This window comes from Trachemys scripta, chromosome 2 (assembly GCF_013100865.1).
Source record: "Trachemys scripta elegans isolate TJP31775 chromosome 2, CAS_Tse_1.0, whole genome shotgun sequence".
Taxonomy (NCBI): Eukaryota; Metazoa; Chordata; order Testudines; family Emydidae; genus Trachemys; species Trachemys scripta.
The window spans coordinates 18,404,547-18,425,346 of record NC_048299.1 but is presented as its reverse complement, the minus strand read 5'-3'; positions in this window follow the sequence as shown (position 1 = coordinate 18,425,346).

Genomic DNA, 20,800 nt, shown 5'->3' with positions numbered 1-20,800 from the left:
CATCGATCCCCCAGTAAGTGTAGACAAGCCCCTAGTGCCCATCTTTTAAAAGGAGGGGAAAGAAGAGCTGGGAAACTATACGTCAGTAAGCCTGACTGATACCTGGGAAGCTAATAGAGCAATGTATAAAACATTCAATTTGTGAATAACTGGAGGATGAAGGGGTAATCCCTAGCAATCAGCATGGATTTACCAAGAACAAATCATGCCAAACTAGCTTGATTTCCTTCTTTGATAGGGTAACTGATTTGGTGGATGGGGGAAATGTAGTGGACATAATATACCTGTACTTCAGCAAGGCTTTTGCACAGTACCACATGACGTTCTGATAAGTAAGCTGGAGAAATGTGGGCTCAACAGAACTACCATTAAGTGGTACATAACTGGTTAAACAACTGCAAACAAAGAGTAACTATTAATGGAATGATGTTGGATTGGAGGGAGGTCTCAAGTGGGGTTCGACGGGGATCTGTTCTGGGTCCAGTGTTGTTTTACATCTTTATTAATGACTTGGATATAGGAATAGCGAACATACTGATCAAATTTGCATATGACACAAAGCTAGAGGGAGTTGCCAATACTTTGGAGAAGAAAGCCAAAATTTAGAGGGATCTTGATAAATTGGAGAACTGGGCTATAGACAACAAAATGAAATTCAGCGAAGACAAATGTAAGGTTCTACAATTAGGGAAGAAAAACCAAATGCACCAATTCAGAATTTGGGATAACTGGCAGCAGCACTGCTCAGAAGGATCTGGGAGTTATGGTGGATCACAACCTCAGCATGAGACAGCAATGTGATGTGGTTGCAAATAAAGCAAACGCAATTTTAGGTTGCATTAACAGAGGCATAGCATTCAAGCCATGGGAGGTGATAATATTGCTCTAGCTGGTGCTGGTTAGGCCTCAACTGGAGCACTATGTCCAATTTTGGTTACCAATATATAGAAGGGATGTAGAGAAGCTGGAAAGAATCCAGAGCTTAGTGACAAAGGTGATCAAAGGGATGGAATGCAAGCCATATGAGAAAGGCTGAAGAAACTGGGTATATTTAATTTGAAAAAGAGGAGATTCAGGGGGGATATGATAGTGGTCTTCAGATACTCGAAAGGCTGCCATAAAAAACATGGAGAAAAGTTGATCTCTTTTGCCACAAAGGGCAGGACAACAGGCAATGGGTTCAAACTACAACATAGCAGATTTAGTTTAAATCTCAGGGGAAAGTTCCTAACTGTAAGAACAGTAGGACAATGGAACAGACTGCCTCGGGAGGTTGTGCAAACTTCTTCACTGGAAAAAGAAGAACAAGAGTACTTGTGGCACCTTAGAGACTAACAAATTTATTAGAGCATAAGCTGGAGATTTTCAAAAGGAGGCTGGATAGCCACCGGTCTTGGATGGTTTGACTCAACAAATCCTGCATCTTGGCAGGGGGTTAGATTAGATGACCCTTGTGGTTCTTTCTAACCCTATGATTCTATCTGAAAATATGAGTGTTTTTGAGGATCTGCTATTATAAATCTTCCTGTTGAGTGGAGTATGTGCCAGGTACATTTCTGGAGAAATCTCACACAGGAGAATGATTTGATCAGCATCCCAATTGGATACAGCACACTCGGTGTGTTTGAGCTGGGGAACTAATGGATGGAGGATACTATATTTGGCCAACAAAAAATTTACATACTTTTTCCTGGTCTACAAGAACTACTCTCACATTGATTTTTCCTCATTAGGGTCCTGTGCAGAAGTTTGGCCAATGCAGCCAAGACACTTATTGGATCATTCTCTGGTAATAATAGATACGGCTTTTTCTGATAATGTACAGGCTAATCATAAAAAAAAGATAGCCTTGAAACAAAAGCTTTTTACAAAATACAGATTTTTATCAACTCTGTCATAGTTGAGGTTAAATATTTTATGGAGCTAAATAAAGACCTCAGACTTCTCCACTTTCACATTACAGGATGCAGTAAAAGCCTCTTTTAAGAGCCTGATTCTGTAAGATGCTGAATGTCTCCCACGAGGTGCTGATACTCTTAGCCTCGCAGGGACTTCTCCAGTAGGAAGCAAGCGCACTCAGCACCTTGTAGGATCAGGCCCTTAAGAGGCTAGATAATTTGGCAGACTGCTTCAAAATGGAAAGTGCTACACAAATAATATAATATTTCAAAAGCAAGATTATTATTCCATTAGAAAAAAAGGCTCTGCTGAGGACCCACAGATGTTCAATTTCCCGAGGAAACTTAGGCCCAAATTCAGCAAAGGCACTTAAACCAGTGCTTAAATATAAGCATGAGCTTAAGACCATCCCTACTCAGCAAAGCACTTAAGCACATGCTTAAATTCCATTGACATCTGTGGGATTTAAACACAAGCTGAAATGCTTTGTTGAAGCGGAGCCTTGAATATCTCAGGCCAAAAAGGCATTGAAACCCTGTAGCACTAAGCCATGCAAATGGCATAATTAAGCTAGTAAGCTCATTCTATGGCAGTTAAACAAGGAAGACTCACGGCAGATCATTCTAGTAACTAAGAAAGTGGCTGAACTATTTAACGGAGATGCAATTGAGACTAATATCTCCACAACTCATTCCCTGCAATTTTTTAAGTGCCCTTTTGAAAATTAAAGCTCTGGGGCAGGGGCACAAAACCATTATCTCTCTTGCAGACACTGAGAGGATTATCTAATAATGGGAGAAATCTATTAAACTTGGTGGAAGCAAGAACTAGCTGAAATAAATCAAGTGATAATGATAAATTCAGTTCTCTAATTATAGGTCACCCCAATAGCGCATGGAATTTTACAGGGTGTTTCCTGGCAGCTTTTTCCTATGTCTTGTTGGAAGTATTCAGTCATATCCTCAATTCAATCACTATTCATGCATCATTACCTTAATTTTTAGTAAGGGTGGGATCCTTTGAGGTGGTGATTATATTCCTCCATATCTAATGAACACGGGTACAGATATAAGTTACTTTTTATAACTACCGACAATAAGAGGCAGGCCCGCCGACAGCAATTTCGGGCCCCCTGACCAGGACCGTCCCTAGGGGGAGCCGGGCTCAGGGCGGAAGTGATGAATCCATCACTTCTGGGACTGACCACGCTGGCCAATCATGCCAGCCCACGGGGCCCCCCAAAGTGGGGGCCTGGAGTGGTCGTGCGCACCTAGGAGCCTGTGGCCTGCATGGGCAAGTTAAAAGGGCCCGGTGCTCCCAGCTGCTGCTACTGTGGTAACGGCAGCAGCTGGGGGCCCCCGAGCCCTTTTAAATCACCTGGGGCCTTGAGCAGTTGCCCCCTTTGCCCCGCCCCCATTGGCGGGCCTGCTAAGAGGGTGCACTTCCTCCCACTGATTGATGCTCCCATCACTATACATAATGTACAATGAATCAGAGAAACTTCTGGTAGGTGTCAGAACATTCTCCAAATCTCCATATCTTCTCTATATCTTTCAAGATTTATCCATTACCTGTTTCCATTCTTCAACAGTAGGGTTATGCCTGCAATCCCTACTCAGTCAAAACTCCTACTATCATCAGTAGGAATTTTGATACATATGGACTGAAGGATTGGGACATAAAATAATATGTGGAGGGACAGGATCAGAAGAATGGTGATATGAGGTACTACCTTTCATGGCTAAGTTACAAATTCAGATACAAGCAATGTATATATGTTATGTGAAGAGTTGAGAACACAGAGCAGGGCTTAATAATATTTAACTGATGTTAAATGCTACCTCCAGGAGCTCCAAAATCCTATTGTTGCAATTATTGATTCTCTGTCTCCACGAGGCAGACCTCAGTACATTGTGTACTGAAGAAATGTTCTGGTAATGACATCCTGAAATATTTCAAAGCAACTGGGGAAACTAAGAAATGGGCATGACTCAGCACAAATTTGCATGAAAATCATTGCAAACATCTAAATAAAATTAAAGAAAGCACCAGAGTGATAAAAAGATTCAAAAAAGGTTAAAATGAATGGTAAAGGTCAAATTTCCAGTCAACCTCACGTTGCTCTTTGCCCACTTTTGCATGCACAATTGATGGCACCCACAAATTTCAGACCAAACCCTGCCCCAGCCTCCCTCCCTGGGCACAGGGATCCTCACCGACAGGCGAAATAGTGCAATTCTGCAGCACTGGGGCTACAGATTTGGGGTGCTCATATGGGGGAAGGGTGTGTGTTTGGGGGTGCACTTCCTTCTGTGTGGATCCATTGGTCATTGCTCACAATGGAAAGGAGAAGCCAGAACAGGGAGAGGTACTGCAGCCTCAGAGATATAGTAGAAGCCACAAGGCAGCTTTGCTACCATTCTCAGGCCTTTGAAAGCAGGATTCAGCCTCTCACCCCCCACTTCTAGTGCACAATTCTGGTACTTGGGGCTGTGCATTTGGGAATCGATTTAACCTTTTGTGCAGCAGAAAGCTTTTTTGCACCTGCAGAACAGGAGTTCAGTGACCAGCTACTCCAATTTGTACATTCAAGTGGATATTGCACGGACAAAGAGTTCAAACCCAATTTATGGATGCAAATAGTTGTGCATACAGAGTTTGGACAGCTAAAAATGTGACCCCCTACAATTCACATTTCTTTTTACACAATATGCTTTTTAGTTTGAAAAAAATTACATATTGTATATTACATTCCTTTCTTACAGTGAGGCAGATTTAGTAAGAGTCCTTGAACATAACTGTACAGCATATCTGGGAATTGTAGGAAAGATAAAACTAACCTTTAACAGAAACCTTTTCCATTTAACCAGAAAGGAAACAGTATAAACTCCACATTTCCACACTCACACATTACTGTAGACATAAAAATATTCCCAGGGGATTACGCAGTCAGAAATCACTTACTCAGGGGGATATGAATGATGACTTCAATAGAAGATGGACATAAATTTTAATTAGTTGGTTATTTGATCTTATGTTGTTAGTGATGGTGGATCTCAAAAGGGAATTAACTATGCTTAACACTGAAATTGCTTAGAACCAAAACACACTGCAAGGTAAGTTAGATTCCACTAAATTAAAGAAACTTTGGACCAATTGAAGAAACAATAAAATAAATACAGCAATTACATTTAACCAAACAAAAAATGCAGGAGAGATCAAATTGACTCTGGGTATAACCAAGTTTATCCCTGGCTTAATCAGACCTGCCGTGCATTGTCAAGCAGAACAGTGAGAAATTTCAGTGTTCTCTGGAACACTTTCTAATGATAGAGACATAAGGCAATTTAGGAACAGAAAAAAGTCGCCTGGACCATGTTGGGTGCAGAGTTTTGTTTTAGTTTCCTTCTTATTCACCTCATATACCACAAATAAATAATGGTGTCTCTTGCATCTATTTGCACACTTTATTTCACTTGTTTGCCCAAGTAATTTCTTCCAATATATGTGTTAGAGCTGTTTCACACAATGGGTAAGCACTCATAGTTAACAGACCAAATCCTGCCCTTTTATCCTTGTGCAAATCAATAGGGTTACCTGCATGTAGCTGAAGGCAGAATTAGGTCATATATCTACAAGTTTTTAGATTCCCCTGCCAGTATGAAAAGAAATCTTTATCAGTTCTATCAATATCATTCATTGTTTTGAGATTGATTCTCCTCTTACTCCTGATTTACATCTTTTGTACATTGCTCCATTGAATTTCAGGTAATTATACTAGCATTACGTGATGTGAGATGAGAATTAGACCTTTCAAACATATCCGTGACATTGCACATCACAGCTGTGCACCACACCGGGAGCGTCTGACAACAACAGCCAAAACCATTTTCTAAAACAGTCCTTATACAAGTTCACATGATTATTTTTACCCTTTAGGTAAACAAAAGTTTAACAAGGAAAATCCAAAAAAGCAGTACAAACAATTGGCAAGTAATGAAGACCTTCCAAGTAAGATTAATTATAAAGAATAACTAAGGATTTACTTGGAAATTTGGAGATAGTCAAATCAGCAGGTGCAGTTAATATGTATTCTATGGGATTAAGGGAATTAATTAATCATCCTACTGAACCACTGACAAATGTGTCATAGGAGGACAGGTATGGACATAGACTATTTACCTTACCTGATGCCTAGATCATGCCCATCCTCTCTTTAAACTTCTTCCCTGGTTTTCTCTTGCCTTCCATAGCAAATGGAATCACATACACATCCTAGCTCATGTAGACCTTTCTGCTTACATCCTTTCCCCCCTTCACTCTGCCCAAGTGGCAAGACCATCCAGCCCCCTTCAGAACCTTCTCCCATGCCCACTGCATAGCCTTCTTTTATGGTAGACCTATGCCTAGAACCTACTCCCTGACCTGCACCACCATCCCTCCATCCTCCTTCATCAAGTTCCTCTTTCAAACACATTTTTACCACAGGACCTAAAAAGGCTAGTCCTCCTCTCCAATAAGTGTGATTATATAAATCTATATAATCCAGAGAGGCGGGGGAGAAAGACCTGTGAACAACAATTGTAAAACTGATAAGAGTAATACTAAATTCCACTGTTCAATCACTTAATTTTTTTATCACATCCCCTCTCCCATCTTTCAGCAGTGTACTTGCTGACTTAGGTCCTGATCCTGCAAATACAAACACTTTAAGTCAGTGGGACGACGTACCTACTTGAAGTTTGTGTATGTTTGCAGAACTGGAATCTTGCAGTGTAAACTCTTGAGGGCAAGGATGTTGTTTTTATAAAAATCTGCAAAGAAGCTAGTACATTGTTGGAACTACATGTACACACACACATATGCTCATATAAATAAATTAGTAGTAATGATAATTAATAACTGTGGAGAACTAGGAATGCATTAGAGGAAAACAAAATGTGCTACCAATCTCCATTTAAAATAATTGAGATATAACCTGGCTATTATAGTTTAGTATGTAAAACTTCAATCCCTAATAAAATAATAGAACAAATGTTAAGAGAAAAAAAGTCTGAGAGCATATGGAGGATAATAGAAACATTATAAATAAATAAATAGCATGCGTTTATACAAGACAAAGATTTAAAAAGAATACACCATGCCAAATGAACTTGATTGCTAGTTTTGGTCATATTAATGAATGATCATATTTTACATGTATTTATATTGCACAGAGCCTTTCATCTTGAAAGAGTCCAAAGTTCTTCACCAATTCATACAGAAAGCACCAACAAAGTACATTTATATCTGGCCTGGAAATTATCCAACTGTCTCACAGCACGTGGCATAAAAGTGGAATGGAAAGAGATAAATTTTAGAAAAAGGATAGCAAGGAAAACTACTCCTCTGGCAAAAATTGCCATGATGTCTTTAGGGCAAGATTTTCAAAGAAAGGTACATACACAATAGCATGTGTGCCTAACTTTGGATAATCAAGCCCTTAATATTCATGCAGGCCAGTTAGGACCTGTGTTTTTAAGGTCTCATCCAAAAGACAATCTTCCTATGAAAATGGTAGAAATCGTATCATCACTTGAGACATTGAAAACTGGATGCGGCATTGAAGAACATACTTGAGGTATAATCCTCTACTGGCAGTGAAATAGATGAGATGGCCCAATGGATTTTTCCATCTCTAATTGTTATGTTGTAGTTGTAATTCAACTTGTGTCATTTGCCTGAAGGGAAGAAGACATCAAACACATACACACCCCGCTCCAGGGAGAGAAGACGGATACAGTATTTCTGTGGATACAATATTTCAGATACTATTATTCCTATTGAGTTCCTCTCAGATTAGTGTTGTCGGGAAAGGTTTATCATTTGTGTTCCCACTTCTTCAGTAATATCATTGTGGTATTAAATTTATCCTACAAAAGGTATTTGTTTAAGACATTTCTTTTCCATTGTTACTCAGACAATGAGTGTATGCACTGAGTTTCTAGAAGCCTGCACCAAAAACAACTTTTAAGCCCAGAATCACATTTTCTCCTCCATCCTGCCTTAATTCCTCTATTGAAACTTTTTGCTGACTAGCTGAAAGGGCCGTTCACTCACTTTGCAAAACCCAATATGTGATTTATTCCCACATTTCAAAGGAAGAATGGGAAGCTTTTAAATCTCTACAAAGGAACCAAGAAATAGTGATCAAGCTCAGCTGACAAGGGGACAGATGTAGGAGTGATGAGTGAATTCTAAAACACTCCTTAAAATTTGGATCAGTGAAGACAAGTGTCATCAAGGAACAGAATTTTTATTCTCCCCAGTGCAGCACTATTTGCCTGAACGTAAATGTGACAACTCTTCCATTGCCTTTTAGTCATCAAAAAGCACATAAAAATTCCAGGCCAGGGGGAGGCGGTAGAGAGAGGCAAACACTACAATGGGAGGCTGTCCAAATTTTAAACATTACAACACTCACATCCAAAATGTCTAAACAACAAATGGAATCTCAACCCTTCTCAATCCCTTTATTATGCAGATTTCCTTTGCAGTTTCCAGTTCTAGAATTCTTTACCAACTCCCTGTACATGTTACTACTTGTGCTACAAGCCCGTCTATGTTTTCTTCTAGTACTGTAATGTCTATGTTATGGTACACTCACCATTAGAGCACCCCCTTGCATCAGGATATATTGCAGGAATTGGCATCTCTTGCACTACATGGAGGTCATCAGTCTGTGTGTGTAATTCACATTCATCTGGATGAGAAGAGTCTAAGACCAACTCCTTTCAGGGCAACAATAGCCCAAACTATTGGTAAGAGTCTCTTATCAAATCTACCCTTCCCTGTGTTCCATCTTGAATCTCCTTCTTCTGCCACTCCAGAGTCTTCTCCCTTAGCCCTGATGCCTTCCAGTCTCGCCTTCTGGCTGAGAAGCAAAAAACTAGGTACATCTATTGCACCTGTACTGTAATTGATTACTAACCCCTTTTCAACCCACGAGGGGTTGCATCTCATCACAATCTATATTTTTACAACAATTTCTCATACAAATCTTCCAAATTCTTGCAGAATGATTTTCTAATTGCATTGTCAAAATATGAAATACACAGATGGATTCTCTGTTATCTTCTTTATTAGCAATCTTGAGACACATTTTGGTTCTTCACACTTTTGGACACAAATTTCATTATGCAAGGTTCTTCATTAAACACATATTGGGCCCTATCTTGCCATAGAATTTTAAGCAGAATCTCCCACCAATTTCATTGGAGAGTTCCATTTAGATGCAATTACAAACTGAGGGCATGACATGGCCCACTGAAATATAACCCCTTATCTTTCAATCTGAGTAGTACAGGCGGACTCCTGTGGATGTGCCAGGTCTCACGGACTTCATTAGGACTCTGTGCAGGTGCTAGATCCTGCAGACCAGAATGCAGGATCAGGGCCAAAATAGACAGGTATAGGGCCCAACACTTCAGATCCAACTCACCATTACCCTACATCTTACATAGTCATTTACACCAGTGCAACGTGGGTGTAAAACACTACCAACAATCATTGTTACCTAACCTGGGAGATACGGGTATGGTCCTGGTATAGAAATGGTTGAGAACCTGATAGGTACATATACACTGCGGCTAGGAGGTATAATTCCCAGATCGGCTACACAGAAATGAACTAGCTTTGATCAAGCTAATATGATAAAAATACCTGTGTGGCCACAATGACTCAGGCAGGGCTTGAGCTAGCTGCCTCAGTATGTACCTAGGATCTTGGACCTAAGCTCAACGCGAGCTGGGAATTTGTCCTCCCAGCTGCAGTGTAGACGTATCCATCAATTCTCAACCTTTCCTATTCCGGGAACATCCCCAGGACAGCAGAGCGGTCATGACTCCCAGAGCAGGGCAAGAGTAAATTAGCATTGGGTATAATGATGGCTAAGTAGTAAGTATGGATGTATTCTCAGTATTTTCCAGACTATGGGCTCATAGACAGTCTTACTTTGTAATGAGCCAACAAATAATGTATAGAGTGTTCTATTTCAGCTAAAAAAAGGCTGTTCTATCAGGCACTGGCATTTTCTGCTACAAACATTATCTGCAGATTTGAATTTGTTTACCTGAGGCTTGGGAAAATATAGATAAATATTACCATAAGCTTTCCGAGAGTTATGTTTACATATACTATAGACCTGGAAGCAGTTGTTGTCAATACATTTTTGCTATATTTGCCCATGGAAAGTATTAGTTGAGCTACTTATTTTAAAACTAATTTACATCCATTATTTCTAGTAACGAGCAAATGGCATTGCTCTCCACCAGAAGCTGGCCAGGTTTAGGAAAATCATGCAACATGAAGATATGGCCAGCTTTCTTTTGCACTAAAATAAGCTAACCCTACAATAAACAGTTGTTCTGTACAATGTCAAAATACGGAAGTTGTCTGTTGCCCTGCCTCCCTTATTATTATTTTTGTTATTATATTATGGTAAGTGTCTATAGATCCAAATGAAATCAGTTTGTTTTGGTTTTTTGAGGATAATGGAAAACCAATTTTAAAACTGTACAGGTATGTATTTGCTCTGGAAATTCTTGTGCATCCATCCAATTAGGGAACAAAAAACATACTGGGTCACTTATCTGGTCATTCACAACTAAGCAACACAGTCCCAATTTTGAATAACCACAACCAAACTGTGCATTGAAAAAGAAAATTGTTGAATGAAATTGAGTAATTAATAAATTTAAGAAACTCACACAAAAAAAGACTAAATTCATTGATTAAAGGTGTCACTGCAAATGTTTTGGGGACTAAACTGTGCTTGCAGCATGTGGCTTTTAATAAGGAGCCCGGAGTGGCACTGTGCTATAGAGAGGCACAATCCTTGTGCTCCTCTGTTGTGTTGGGGAAAGCACAGGTAGGAGAAACTCACTTCATTCTGGGGAAGGCTGTGGTATACTCTTCCTTGCAACCTGCTGTTTCTGCTGGCTACCACATCAGGGTAGGACGAGGGTGGCTCCACCCACTTGCTCTTAGGGGCACATAGCCCCAGCTCTCACTGGGGCCGCAACTTGCATCGCCTTAACAGAGATAAGAAAAGGCATGAGAGCATGTTTTTCCCTACTTCCCATCTCAGTAATAGCAAGCAACATTAAACAGAACAGAATTCTTAAAACACCAGGCAAGAGAAAATAAGACAGATCTTTCAGTTACATAAAGGAAAGAGTCTTTTTTCCCCCCAAAGTGTGATTGGAAGAAGACAGACAGGTAGAATGAGAAAAATACAGACAGAGACCCAGAATATACCCATTAAAGTTTCTGCATGAAATGCTTTATAAGCTTGCTGGTTAGTTGTGAGATTCCCAAGAGCAGGGATCTATAGAGGATTCTTACCTTTGGAAAAGAACAAAAACACAGAATAAAGGCCTTAATCTTATAACCCTCAATCTAGCCAACTAAATCCCCAATTAGCAATTCAAACAGATTAATATAGTCTTTCCCTCCATTAAGTGTAGCCAACACTATGCTGTTAAGCATTTTAAAGTTATATTTTCATGTGTGCTGTCTTTCTCACCAAAGTTAGCATATTTATAGTTGGCAGATCCTGACGATGATTCCTTTCAGAGCATCCTAATTTCCCAGAGACTGGAAAAAGGATTCTATTTTTAAAGCCCTCTCTCAATCTTGTAGGTACACCCTGCCAGTGTCTATCCCCGGCTCCCGCTAGCCTTTATATGTGTTTTCTCCAAATAATCTTCTGTTTTGGGGTCCTCACACGAAGGGGTCTATTATAGCTTTGCTCTGTGTACACAGCTCCCATTAATATCAATGGCAAGTATGTGCATGGAATGAGGGAAGAGGGCAAGTGAGTGTTTTTAGAGTGAATCCTCTCCCCCTTCTTTCCTGCTTGCTGGAGAATGCATTTTTATCTCTTTAAATTTCAAGGAGTGCCATGATAGAATCTGCCCTTCATTACGTTCTCCTGGGGAGAAGTTGAAACAAGGGCTCATTCCAATTCAGAAGAGACAGAGTAACAGTGTTCTAGCAAGTCTGAGAAAAAGTCTCATACAGCTAGCTAGATCTTCCACAGTTTTCAAAGCTCCCTGTGATGGACCTTGGAGTACTCAGGACTGTGAGTCACCTTGATAACCCCTGCTCTAGTGAGAGGGAGTCTTGCCCATGGTGGATGGATGTTAGCACCCTAACACCACCAGCCTTTCAGCCACTGAAACACTCTCCTCCAGGCTGTCTTTGCTTTCAGGTTAACAAGAGGTGCACCCCTGTCCCCGGGTCCCTTTGAAGCATTCCCCTGTGACATCCAGCCCCTGACACTGGCTACTCACAGAAACCCCAGATTCTCGGCTCCCAAAGGAACAGTTGTACCCCAGTTTACCACTTTTACCTTAAACCACCATTCCTGTATAACACACAGCACTTGTAACAAAATAAAAAGGTTTATTTAAGAAGAATAGAGATTCCACTAGAAATGAGAGTGACAGAAACAAAATATTACAGTACAAAACAGAATAATAAAAGGTGAACTAGGGCCTACGCTTATTAATGGATACCTTTCCTATCTAATAATGTAAGTTTCCCCCCCCCCCCCAACATTCAGTCCATTGCAGAGCTGGCTGGCTTTCCCAGGATCCAATCTTTCATGAAAAACAACCCCATTCAACAAGATGACTCCTCAGTGAATGGATCCAGAGTGTCTCTCCCCACTCTCTGTTATATTGAAACAGTATTTTATCTTTATTCATAAACAAGGCAATCCCCAGTCTGTTATAATGTTCCTTGTTTACCTCTTATGTGGTTTTGATTGTTCACAGTAGTCTTTGATGGTTTTCCATTGACTGCTCTGTGATGAGGCAATTGTAGACAACTGAATCTTGCATTACCTTTGCTGGCTAACCAAAGATGAGTGGCAACTTCCTCCTGCATAAATAGGCCATCACTGAGTAATATTATTCCCCAGTGACTCCCTTTAACCTTAAGACCATAAGGCCATAACTTCAATATAGTTATGCAAAAAGAACAGGAGTACTTGTGGCACCTTAGAGACTAACAAATTTATTAGAGCATAANCTTGGCATTGATTGTTCTACGCTGCTTTTGGTGTGGGGACAGTGACACAAAGACCTCTTGGCAAAGGGCCCCCTGTTCTTTCCAAACAGTTCTTGTCTCAGTCTTGACAAATTCACTATATCAAAAACATTGCTTACAGGGTATTTGTCCATGAAAAGTCATGTGTAAGGTCTCCATTGAAAGCTTGCAACTTATTGATGTCAATAATCATGGCGTGATGTGAGTACAGGTAATATTTAAGGAAATAACATAACTATATTCCAGGTTTCAGAGTAGCAGCCGTGTTAGTCTGTATCCGCAAAAAGAACAGGAACAGGAGTACTTGTGGCACCTTAGAGACTAACAAATTTATTAGAGCATAAGCTTTCGTGGACTACAGCCCACTTCACTTCACTGTGGGCTGTAGTCCACGAAAGCTTATGCTCTAATAAATTTGTTAGTCTCTAAGGTGCCACAAGTACTCCTGTTCCTGTTCTTTTTGCGGATACAGACTAACACGGCTGCTACTCTGAAACCTGGAATATAGTTATGTTATTTCCTTAAATATTACCTGTACTCACATCACGCCATGATTATTGACATCAATAAGTTGCAAGCTTTCAATGGAGACCTTACACATGACTTTTCATGGACAAATACCCTGTAAGCAATGTTTTTGATATAGTGAATTTGTCAAGACTGAGACAAGAACTGTTTGGAAAGAACAGGGGGCCCTTTGCCAAGAGGTCTTTGTGTCACTGTCCCCACACCAAAAGCAGCGTAGAACAATCAATGCCAAGTTTCCAGGCCTTCCGACTTCCAGTCTGAGCCTTTAAGGAGCTGAGAACCCTCCACTCCTACTGAGGTCAATGGAATCTTGCAAGTGGTAGTCAGCACTCCATAGACTGGCCCTAAAACCCGATCTCACATTTTTGCCGTCTCATCTCTATCATTTGATCTTCCACTGCATTGACACAACTTTCTGCTTCCTCTGGTCTTTACCTGAAGCTGTTCAGCTCCTCTCTTATAAATGTTTTATTTTAAACAATATACCATATAAACTCTTATTTACCCTTGTACCATTTATACTAAATTAGGTTACTGGGGTGGAGTGGAGTCCTACAAAGAAAAAGCATTTAGTGGCTGAGTTTCTTTTCCATACGTAGAGAGCTCTTTGTGTACAAGTGTAATTCCTGTCAATGAAGCCATGTGACAGCTGTGCAGGCTTTTGTGTTGAGCAGCATTATGGCAGTTCCAGATGCGCCTTCTGTGTTTTAGACAGGTGGTTCACCGGAAGAAGAAAAAGGTTACAAATGATTTTAAAAAACAGATTTGATACAAAATGATTCTTTTCATAAATCTAGTCCTATACTGTAGAACTAAAAAAAAATTATCTTGACAGAGTTAAAGCTTTTTGTTACAGAGTAAAATGCAGGCAGAACATTCACATGTTCACAGTTTTCATCTGTTGTCAATGAAAATGACTAAAATATTAAAGCCCGAAATAGGGATTTATAATGAAAGCATAAACAGCCTTAAGTATACAGCACCATTACAGCCTGAATTACTCTAATTAGAAGCATTCTTCATTATCTGCTTTATGCCTAATCTTCAGCAACACTTCACAACTACTTCTGTCCAGTGTGCAGTAAGACTGCACACACAAGTGTGCTTATAATTTGTCCAGACTACATGTTGGGTCTAACAGGAATAATTAACCACAACGTGAATAGTAAAAACATGGCTGTTTCGGCTGGTTAGTCTCTCAAGAAGAGCTTCATGGAAACATTTTTTTTTCAACCAAAAATGGATTTTCAACCAAAATCACTTTTGTGAATTATTTTTATTTTGGTTGAAATTTAACTTTTTTTTTTTTTTGGTTTAGTTTTTTGGTTTTAAAAAACCTGGGATTTGGTTTGAAAATGAAACCAAAACAATGCAAAAAAGGCGCCTTTGTTTTTTGGTGAAAAATTTAAAAATCTGGGGTGAAATTTTAGAATAAAAAGAAAAATTTTAAACATTTCCTGAGGAAAAACAATTGAAGTTTTTCAATCAGCACTAATCTCAAGCTTTAACATAAAAGATTCAGCCTTATTGGCCCAGATAGGGTACTGCTGCTCCAATTCAAAGCTCAGTAAAGTTTTTTGCAAGTACCAGAGTTGACAATATTCGATATTTTATTGTGAGTCCCACAACATTTCATGTAAAGCCTCAGCTGCTGGAGTTAGGAGCCTGTATGAGAATCTCAGCTTTTATTTTTTTTAAAGTATGTTTCTAGGTCTCATGAGTTGAGGGGGAAAGCTGAAAAACATGACCCCCATGCAGCTAAAGCTACTGAAACCAGACAGCAAATAAAAAAAGAGCCCACCATTTATTTTTTATTGTTGTTGTTATTATTTTTAAATCTCATGATTTTTGAATGGTCAAGTTTGGCAATAATGAAGTACTAAGAAAAAACTTTAGGGGAAATTAATTCTGTGAAAATAACAACAAGAAGCAGCAGATACGTTTGCATAGGGAACGGGAGTTTAGTGTGATCTGCTGTGTTCAGTAGATCAATAGACCTTCAGGGCACTGATAAAAGCTAGCAGGACAATCAGGTAGATTGAACAAGGAGGATTGGAAGGAGACAAAGTCCTCCCCAAATATAACTTATATTTTCCCCTTTTTTCTTGTGTTTACAAGTGGCTGAAACCTTTTCAACTTTACTTTCAACAACAACAAAACCACACTAGCAGGCAGAGACCAACACTTACAATGAAAACAGGGGATTGGCATGGAAATGGAATGCAATCTCAGCTATGTGAAACCCTAATACAACCTGAACTGTGGTGATTTTAGGGAAGGAAAGCCACTGAAACTATTTTGAAGTTCTACTGTACGTGAGGCTGCACATTAGCAGGGAGGAAAGCAACCTGAAAAAGACAGGAGGATAATTGCATTCAGTTAACAAACAGGTGAACAATGATGATTTTAAAACGGAAACCAAACACTTTCAAAGAAGTCAGGCACACAAGTTAGACTATCTCTGGGCTGACAACCTCACACTGATATTAATGCAGCCAATGCCTTGTGGGGAACATTTTCACCAATATGATCTGATATTTTCAAAAACGACGCCAGTAACAGGATTCCTGAAAGATCAAGCACACTTCATCTTGTTCAGCCTATTTGCTCACTGCAGGAATACTCTTCTTGTGGCCCGTGCTCTGTCAGCATGCATTCAAGGTAAAACCTGATCTTTCTACGTCAGAAAACAGTAATATCCTCTGCTGATAGTTGAGTTCCATGCTCAGTAGTACAGCCAACTCTCACCCATATGCTGGAAGGTTGAATGCTTTTTAAGCAACAAGTGCTTGCAGTGAACATGTCTTTTCCACTCTGAAGGCCACGACTGTAGGGGCCCATTTACTACCTGGGGTGGCCTTTACTACTCACAGAAGTCAATGGGACTAATTCATACTGCACCCAGACCCTGCTTTTTCCAATTATTGATAACTGGTCTCCTGCTTTTTTCTGAATCAAAATTGTTTTGCTCCCCTTTTTGTAATGCTTATATTCAATGTAGTATATGGAAAATGTTTAGCAAGGTTTATCTTTTTTTCCCAGGGAAATTTGTACTCTTCTAATGCCATTTTTATAATACCACCCATCAGAACCCATTTTTCATGAATATATTTTGCTAACATAGTCAATAAGGACTTACGCTGCAAATACCAAAGTAATAAATGATAGCATTCGGCGACGTATACATTATAATTTTATGCAAAAATATTTTAATGAATGATTGTATTAAGGAGAAAAGAATGCTCTTAATCCTATCATATCTCTAGCTATACCTTTTAAAAGCCAGATTTATGTTACACCCAGCTGAAATTTATATCAGTTATACATGTACCAACCTCTAACAAAGGATAGAACACAAAGAAGATCATACAATAGTAAAACATGAGGAAGACTGTACAAATGAGAACACCACGGTACTCAAAGGTGGTATAAATAACCAGACGAGATGAAGAAACTGGTGAAAAGCTTTCATGAAACATGGGCAAAATTTGTCACCAATTAATGTGTTTTTTAATTTTTCTACATTTATTTTCCCTCTCCACCCCCCTGTTAAAATGTGATTAAATGTCTTATTTATTTATAGCCATTTCTGAAGCACTCATCACTAAGGCTATGAGTTGGTCACAGAGGTCATGGATTCTGTGACTTTACATGACCTCTGAGACTTCAGCCCTGGGTGGCAGAGCTCTGGCTGTCAGTACAGAGACAGGGCTCTGGCTGTCAGCCTGGGTGGGAAGGGCTCCAGCTATCAACCCTGGGCAGAGGGGCTCCAGCTTCTGTGATTTACTGTTTATAGCCCTTGACTTTTACTAAAAATAGCCATGACAAAACCTTAGCCTTATCACTGTAACACCTGCATGTGGCTATGGACAGGAGCGGCACCAGGGTTTTTGCCGCCCTAGGTGGCAGCGCTCCTCCTCTGAGCATTCGGCGGCGGGGGTCCTTCCACTCCGCATCTTTGGGGCACTTCGGCGGCGGGTCCCGGGGCGAGTGAAGGACCTGCCACCAAATTTCCGCCGAAGACCTGGAGCGGAAGGACCCCCTGCCGCCAAATTTCTGCCGAGGATGGCAAAATGCCGCCCCCCAAATCCTGTGACCCTAGTGGAAGCGCCGGCCCTGGCTATGGACAACTTGAACTCCTGTATATTTTCAAATTTTTATGTAAAGTGAATATAATTTTATAGCTAAAGAAAATAGGAAAAATTAGGAAAATTAGAAAGGTTAATAAGCTTGCCTGAGTGGTCCCAGGGGCCTGGGAGTCAAAAAAACATGGGTTCTAGTTAGGCATAAACACCAATGTACTGGGTGACCATGAGCAAGTCACTTAACCTCCCTATGATGCAGTTTCCCTGTCTGTAAAATAATGGTAATTAAGTTATTTGATAGGAACATCGCAAGGCCTAACTAAATGTTTGTAAAGGAGTATAAAAATGCATGGAACCACCATGACATTTGCAAGCCATCACTATTCATTCTGTATGTTATAGGTCTTTCCCCCGCCCTGTGTCTAGTTTGTCTAATATGGAAGTAAGCTCTCTGGGGAATGGACTGTCCTTTATTTTATATTTGTACAGTACGTAGCACAAAAGGGCCTCATTCTCTGTTGACCCCAAGCACTAGTGTAACAATAACAATAATAAAGTAATTGCAATGCCAGCTAGTGGCAGAGGTAAAAAATATAATTCAGGAGTTCAGATCTCTGTGCCCTGGGCTCAAACGCCTAGGCTATGCTGCTTCTAGGTAGGCTCTTCCTAGCTGAATTTTTATAGGCCTCTTTAATCATTCACTCTGACTCCTCTTAGCCAACATTTCATGGGCCTCTTTTGCTTGGATTTGGCAGTAGTTCCATGAACTCCAACTTTCATCATGAATATTTTGCGCAGCAGTAGTCACCAGCTTTCTTGGAGAGGCTGATGGGGACCTGCTGTCCCTCACTCATCTGGAGACAATAGGTTCCTGGAAGGTGCAAGCACTATTTCAGGCACTGGAGCTGATTCTTGTGATTTGAGGCACAAGGCCAACTGCAAAGAGCTGCTCCCCCAAAACTGAATCACATGGCTCCCCCTATAAAGAGCAACTCCTCAGTTTCAGACAGTAAGGTTGCACCTCTCAAAGAGCAGCATTCCCCCTTGATCTGAAACACCAAGGCCCCTGACAATGCATAACTTTCCACTGAGAAACCTACCTCCACTGCCCAGCTATGCTGTTAGCACCTCACAACCAGATTTATCCTTGATTCCTTGGCTAAAGGACAGACTTTTATAACCACTCTGGAAGCTGAACCTGCTTTTGAACTTAAAACATTTAAAGTAGGGGAAAAGTACCTGTGTGTGGAAAAGAACAAGATTTCAATTCTTTTTTCTGTGGGGAAGTTATAAAGTAGTGTTTAAAAACCTGGTATTTTTAAAGTCAGACTACTTTTTTTTTGACTACCAGGAAGAACCCCAAGACAGAAAGGAGAGCTAAGTGTCGTTGCCTATAAATAGCTGTGGCTCAGAGCAAACAATCACAAAGCCAATAACTTTGCTCCTTATACAAGTAGTTACTTTTTAACTCCTGCAAAAGCAGCTACTGGAAAAAAAAAACAACAACACCTGTGACCTGATATTATCACCGTAATGAAAATCTATATTTTATGTACAAATTGTTGATCTGAACATATTGTATCATATTTTTTCCCTTTGGCCAGGAGCAGACATTTGGTACGTTAAGAAGTTTCCCTGGCAATATACTTAAATTATATTTAAAGGTCTCACAAATTGTATTTGTGGTTTTCAGCAGAAATCATTTTTGAGAAGAGCTGCCTTTTTTGGCATAAAGTAATTGGAAAGTACCATAGATATCTCAATAAAACACATCAAAAGTAACTTTCTATGGCTTGTTTTGACATGTCCACTTGTGGGTTGTGTCAACTTTAACTAAACATCAGTTTTTCCCTCAGACAGAACAAACCATTAAAATATTCAACAGAAAAGGCAAATAGAAATAACTGTGTTTGCCTATTTTCAAATAAAAGGAGATACAGAAAGGCGTGGTGACTGCTGCTGAAAGTGCATTTTTCTGATTCATATATTTGCCGTAACTATTTGCATAGGATTTAAATGTCTAAGAAAAATGTCTCAACCATTTTAAAGAGAATGCTGCATTTGAAAAACTTGAAAATGCTAATCTAGTTTCATATTTACCAAGGTCTGTTTACTATATGTGTGATCAATTCACTAAATGACAGAAAACTTTGGTAAATATTGTTTTGATGTTGAGACTCCGTGACCTGTTTATAGAGGAACGGCAATCTTATCTGCTCTAGAACCGGTCCTAAAGGGGCACACTGTACTGATTTCAGTTGAGATTTTATCTTCTTGCCTCTCCCCCTCCTACGAACAGTGAATTCTAAGTTACTTCCTTGTCAAGGCCACTTATCAGGGCTACATTTACACTTGATATCATTTTCTAAACCGGTAGCAGATCGTTTATATGTTGAGGGGGAAATGCAGCAGTGTTTTCATCTGAAGGAAAAGCAATTCTCAAGAAAACTTATGCTGGTTAGCAAGCCAATATCCTGGTAGATAAAATCATCCATAATTTAACAAATCTGGGAAACTGGCAACCAAAATGACAACCATTTTAAGATAGACCTATGCGTTTTCTGTGTGCCATGGATAATCTGGGGCACATTATTCTCTGTTGATGCCATACTTGTAAATGTATGATGGAAGAACAGAATGAAAAAGGAGTGACTTTGGCCCAAAGAAACTCAGTTTGATCCTGAACAAAAGAATTGAGGTTCTCAGATACATTAGTTGTTGTGTAAAGGTCCCACTCCGGCTGTCATTGGATGATTGGGATCAGGGCAGACTAAATGATTGGTGGCCACCAGCAGAGGCAGGAAGGAGAAAGGCGGGGTTGTTTCTGCCCATTACTAGCTGACAAAGACTGTGTGGGTCTCTTCACCATCCATCTTGCACCCTGAAGGTCTGGTTTAGGGATTTAAGTATGTTTGTTGCAACTTTGGCAGGTTCCAGTGCAGCTGGTGTGCTAAGAAAGGGTCTGATGTGAATTCCCAGTAACCCAATAGACTGCTTTGGGCATAGGCCCTGAGCACAACTCTGCACAGTGTGGGGATGCATCTCCAGGTCCCGCACAGTGTGGGACTACATTCATCTCATCTCTCCTATTTCCAGTGTGGAGAAGGGGAAATGGGCTGGAACTCCGGATTCTTGCCAGGGTCCCCAAGCAGGCCTGGGACGTAGCGGGGACTTGCCCTCGTACCCATCCTCAG